The following is a 6638-nucleotide window of genomic DNA, read 5'->3' on the forward strand; positions in this document are numbered from 1 at the left end:
ATCCCATGCTTGAACTCTTAGGTGGCGCCAAGACGCGTAAGGGTAAAACTAAGTCACCATCTCCTTCCCCGCCTCCTCCATGGAGGTGGACTAGAAGACAGGAAGAAGCATTCTTAGAAGTTAAGAGTAAATTGGTTAGTTCACCTGTACTGCAATATGCAGATTTCTCGAAGCCCTTTATATTGCATACAGATGCAAGTACCACTGGTTTAGGAGCAGCCCTATATCAATTAGATGAGGAAGGTAAGGAAAGGGTGATAGCCTATGGGAGTCGGTCGCTGAACAAGAATGAGAGAAATTGCCCCGCCCATAAGTTAGAGTTCTTAGCTTTAAAATGGGCTGTGACCGAGAAATTCCATGATTTTCTCTATGGTAACGAAACCCATGTGCTAACAGATAATAACCCCTTAACCTATGTTCTCACGACTGCCAAACTAGATGCAACTGGTCATAGGTGGCTATCAGACCTCGCAAGCTATAATTTATCTCTATCATATAGGTCAGGTAAAATGAATATAGATGCTGATACTCTCTCAAGGCGCCCCCATGATGCTCCCTTATCAGAATCCCCGATAGGCAGGAATAATACATGCAATAAGGAAACCGTCCAAGCAGTATTAGACTATGCAATAAATGTAGATGTAGATAATAGTCCCTTTGTAGAAGTTGTAGGTCAGAACTCTGCCACTGAAATAGATAACGTCGCATCCATAGACAATGTACACAATACTCTCTTTCCTGCCGACCCTCCAGACTGGGCGCATGAGCAAAGAAGGGACCCAACTATTAGTAGGGTAATAGATTGTTTGACTCAGGGTAACTGTCCACCCACAAATTGTAGGAAAGATGAAAGTAAGGACGTTCAAATCATGCTCAAGGAATGGGATAGGCTAGTACTAAGAGATAGAGTCCTTTACCGTAGGCGGGTGATTAATGGTAAGGAACGTTTACAATTAGTGCTACCGAGGAAGTATTGTGCATTGGCTCTGAAGGCTCTGCATGATGAGATAGGTCATTTAGGCGTTGACCGCACAACTGAACTTGTCCGGGATAGATTTTACTGGCCCTATTTGAGTAAGGGTGTGAAGGGCTACGTTAGTACTTGCGGTCGTTGTGTCCGAAGAAAGGGGGTTTCAAACTCTTCTAACACGGCGCCACTAGTTAGCATCAAAACAACAAGGCCCTTAGAGCTAGTGTGCATGGACTTCCTCACTCTAGAGGAGTCAAAGGGAGGATATGGCAACATACTTGTCATTACAGACCATTTCACCAGATACTCAGTAGCTGTTCCCACCAAGAATCAGACAGCACAAACTACTGCCAAGATTCTATTTGATCACTTTCTTGTTCATTATGGATTCCCTGAACGACTACATTCAGATCAGGGCAGAAACTTTGAATCGGATGTGATCAAACAACTCTGTAGACTAGTAGGTATTGAGAAATCTAGAACTACTCCATATCACCCACAGGGTAATGGGGGTTGCGAAAGGATGAATCGTACCCTACTAAGTATGCTAGGCACTCTGACTGAAGATAAGAAATCCGACTGGAAGACTTACGTAGCTCCTTTAGTTCACACCTATAATTGTACTAAACATAGTGTGACTGGATTTTCTCCCTTCTATCTGATGTATGGCCGACACTCCCGCCTCCCTATAGATATATTTTTAGGACTTGGTGCACAGAGTGATGACATTGTGAGTACACCTGATTATGTAACCAAGCTTCGGGATAGGTTAGACTATGCCTAAAAAGTTACATCTGAAAGGAATGATCAAGCAGGAGCTAAGAATAAGGGACGGTATGATCAAAAGTTGAAAGTGAACAAAATTGAAGTAGGAGATAGGGTCTTAGTTAAGATCAAGGGTGTCAAGGGAAAGAATAAGTTGGGTGATATATGGGGAAAGGATCTCCATGTTGTGGTCGAACAACCCAATGAAGATATCCCAGTATTTAGAGTAAGACCTGAAGGAACTAGGGGTAAGACACGTGTCTTACATCGTAATCTCCTTTTGCCTTGTAACTTTCTCCCCAACATAGACTCCCAGTCCAACCGTAAAAGTATAGCTAAACATAGAGTAACCCAACCTACAAACCTTGATATCAGGCAGGACCTAGAAATAAATGAAGAAGATGAAAGTGTCACTGCCTGGAATCTCCCTGTTGACAGGCAAGGACAGAATAGTGACAACGATTCTGAAGTGAACTTAAGTCGGACGTTCCCTCAAAATAATGATAATACCTTAGGCCCAACTAATCCCAATCCTGATGCGGAAATTGAAAGTCTTGAAGATAGTGAAAGTCTTGATGCCCCTGTTAATGTTGACCCCTCTCCTGTTCCATCAGATGACGAGCAAGAGACTGCCTCTGTCGAAGAGGAAGACTGTCCCCCGAGACGGTCACAGAGATGTTCTCGTCCACCTGATAGATTGGCCTATAGCCAGAGTCAAATTGTCCAACTAATTATTGGAAATAAGTACAATTGTATGATGTTGTATGGCCTGCTGGTATTGTTTTTCGTGAAGTGTGTATTTCTGTTATTTTCACCATCTGAGATTGTTGTAAGTTTGATGACTGTGTGCGTGATGATGATGATGTCATCTCTTCCCAATGTACGAGAACAGATTTCTTTGTTCTTTGGATCAGAGAGTGAGATATGTCTTCACGGCAGTAATAGGCAAGACTGCTCTGTTACAGACAGAAATTATAAGAAAAAGGGCAGAAGTGATTTCTTCTAATTGACATTCCTCTGCTTCGCATAATCTAGTAATGCATTTATTAATATGAATTCTTTATTTGGTTTATTAATTGCCATATTAGGAACGGAATGAGCACGATGCTCTTTATGTATGGTTATAGATGTCAGGTTCATTATTTGTGGACTACTAGTATGCTAATATAAATGTATTTCATTGACTAGGTTACATTTTTTGCAACCAAATATCATAAATTTTCAATCCTTTAATAATTTGAGGATATGAATACTCTATACTTTTGAAGATAATTACCTTGGATTGGAGTATTGATATGTTAATTATATGAGCAAATAGTAGTTGAGAAATTGTGAGACAGAAGAGAAAGAATATAGAAGACTATTTTGCTTTCTAATTTTTTAGAACAAGAGAGTTAGTTTGGTTATGAATTTAGACGTGACATTTATGTTTGATTCAATCAATATGTATTATGTAAAGCATAATTACCAGTCCAAAGAGACTAAATCGTATATATATCGTATGTATAGACCGAAAGTTATGGAGTTCTTTCTGATATACAAACGGTCTGCTAAATGATTGAATATCAGTCATTACTGACGCTACATGTGTTTTGTTTTTAATTTACGAGATATAGAAATCTTCAAGTATTGTGATATAGTTGATATCGTTATTCTGACAGCACAATAAGAGTTATTGTTTTATGTGAATTGATAAATTCATATAGTTATAGGTTGATAGTCGAGTACTATTTATTGTACATATGACTTAATATTGGTGACGCACGTTTCCCTATAGCGTTTCCTATGTTGGTTTGTTTAAAGGAGGTACTTACAGTACGCCTGGAGTGATTTAATATTTTGTTTTGTGGTTTAGATTGATTTTATCTGTTGCTGATTGGATGTTCGTCCACTAGCTATTGTTTTGTTATCGTTAATGTTTTGATGCTGACTATTTTGTGATAGCCATTTAAAACATAGATTATTCATTTTGCATTTTGTGTTAATGGAAGACATAGTCCCCTATCAGGGAATAATGGCCATACCAGTTTCCTGGGTGGATGTCCACAGGTTGGCTCGTTATTCCGACTATTTCGAATCTGTCCGGGATTTTCAAAATAGAGTACCTGAACGTACTGAAGAATTTATGTTTATACCCCCTGAGAATATTATAAATCCCCGGCCGACTTTTAGATTATTTTACAGACATGTTTTGGGACTGCCCGTGGGTAGGTGGCAGACTCACGTGAGGTTAGAAGACCTCATTTACTTATGTGGATACCTCCTTGTCCCCCAACGGTTTTTAGGGCTATGGTGTCCAGATATTATGTTCTTCCCGACCGAAGTATTGATAAATTTATTGATAGTTTAGACTACTGCGTACGAATCGGATATTTTGATTTTATTGCATCGTATAGTACCCTGTTAGGACTCCCCGTCTGCATGTTGTTGCTCACATCACATTCAACAAAGGAATACCATCGGTGCGTTCTTAAATGCATTTTTGCTGCGTTCCAAGAAAATTATCCTACCCATCCCACTGCTCACTTGTTTCCTCCGATTACATGCCCAAATACTCTTTTCTGTTTAAGCCCTAGCCATAATTATATGCGACAAAAGATAAAGCTGTTCTGCTGCCGGCCCCGACATTGGCGCCGTGGGTGTTGCTAGGATCTACCCATTTTTATGTATTAAGGTTAACATGTAATTTTGTATCAAAATTATCACTGCCATTTTGGATCCTTGTAAGGCTCTATCTGAGTTACTGAGTTAGCCAGAATTTGTTTTCTTTTTGTTGTATGTATAGCTATTATATGTTGTATTTGTCTTTACTGACCATGATGAGTCTGATGAGGTCATAATTGAAAATGACCAAGAAGATAATCCTAATTCCCAGGTGGAGCATGGAGACGCCTCTGATGAGGAGGATCTCTCTAGAGGGAGATCACAAAGGAGCTCTCTAGAAGGAGATCACAAAGGAGCTCCCGCCCACTTGATAAGTTAGTCTATTGTAAGTCGCTTATGTATATATATATTTCTCTTTTCTGCCAAGAAAATTGTTGGAGGTTAAAGTTCCCCAGAAGCAGTATTGAGAAGCGTAGGCAAATTTTTGTGGTAAGTCCTACTGAGTGTTTAAAGCGTAGGCAAATTTTTGTGGTAAGTCCTACTGAGTGTTTAAAGCGTAGGCAATTTTTGTGTTGAAATCCTACTGAGTGTTTAGATATAAATATTACTAGTCAATTTTGTTTGCTTAAGCCATTAAAGACAAACACCTGAATGACTAGAAAGCAGTGAAGGAGGTGTTATTATATTATAATGTGATATAGTGATAGTGCGGACGAGCAGTGAAACTTGATTTTGTAATTCTGATATTTTTAAGGATTTCTGTTAGGTATTTTAATCCCTGAAAAAAAAGGTTATTCTGTGTATTCAAGGGCCAATATTGGGAATGGAATGGGAGAAAAGTGAACACATTGAAACGACATAAAGCAAATATATGCCAGAATTTGGAAATTTCCGTGGGATGGATTTAGATGACTTTAGATTGGCTTTCTGAGGCTATGCCAAAGCTGAAACCGTGATGGACACACACATTTTTAAGTACCTCCACCCTTAGAGGATATGTGAGGAATCAGTCTGCCCATCCAAACCAGTTATGGCAGGCCCAATGGCAGATCAAAATGACAGGCTGGATTCAAACCACGGCAATGATTATCATCTTATTTGAAATATGCACCAATATATAAGCTTCAGAATTAAATATTCACGAAGTAGAGAGAACATTTTACCCCCGTTCCATTCCCTTTCTTTAGCTGTTTCCCTTGTGTCGCAGAAGGGCAGTGTCACAATTGACTCAATGCACCAGTTTAATTGTATATAGAGTCGATATGGTCAAGAAGATAATTCAAGAGGAAATTTGTTCATTGTCTCCTAAATGGAGTTGAATTCGATTCGAACATTTATACCATATACCCTGTAGCTTAAATAGGTATTTAATTCAACATGAGAAACTAAGGGGAAGCAGTAACCAAGTAACTGTTGAAGTTAACTGGAAATTGTTTTAGATTTCCATTGGTAATGTGCTGATAATGCTATATATTTATATCATTATGAATCTCATTTATTCTCATATCGTTCCTAGTATTATTTTGTATTTAGCTGTGTCAGATACACACCAGTAAATAGTTTTGTTTGTTTATTACTATTCTTGGATGTAATTAATCAAGTCCATTTAGCATGTATATGTAGAAATAGCTATATGTTGATAGATTGGAATGATGCGGACATCATTTCTGTGCCAGGGGGATGGTGTAGTGGATTGAAAAAGGTGTTCCTAGGGTACTCTAAAAAGTGTTCCTAGGGTGCTAGCAATAATATAAAAGAATTAAAAAAAAAAAGTTTATGGCAAGGTGAACCAGGTTCTGTCACCTGTCCAAAAGAAGGCAGACAAGAAAGAGCAAAAAGAATTGAATTACTATAAAGAAATTAATTACTGGGTTGAATATACTCCATCTTTAGACACCTGATGTTCTGTTTACCGAAACAAATCCCATTCCAATCAAGAATACATAATATAAGCTAATGTTAGACTTTAAAATAGTAAAGTGATGTGAGCTACTATTGTTTTAAAATAATTAGTAAATATTTCGATGTGAACGATAGGTTAAGTTGAGAGGGTCATCTTAGCCCAGGGTAGTTAGTGCGGTGCAGAAAAGGGTGTGGTACAGGCGAAATCCTGTGCTTCCATTGGACTGTACTCATGTAAATTAGGAGAAAAGGGCTGGCCAATTTGCACTCGGACAGTTTTCCAGCTGTTTAAAACCTGTTGCATCTTCGGGAAGAGGAAGAAATAGGAGGAGAAATAACAGGCAGAAGTAACAGGCAGAAATACAGGACAGAGAAATAAGAGACAAGAATTCTACCT

This window comes from Lytechinus variegatus, chromosome 12 (genome assembly GCF_018143015.1).
Source record: "Lytechinus variegatus isolate NC3 chromosome 12, Lvar_3.0, whole genome shotgun sequence".
Classification (NCBI taxonomy): domain Eukaryota; kingdom Metazoa; phylum Echinodermata; class Echinoidea; order Temnopleuroida; family Toxopneustidae; genus Lytechinus; species Lytechinus variegatus.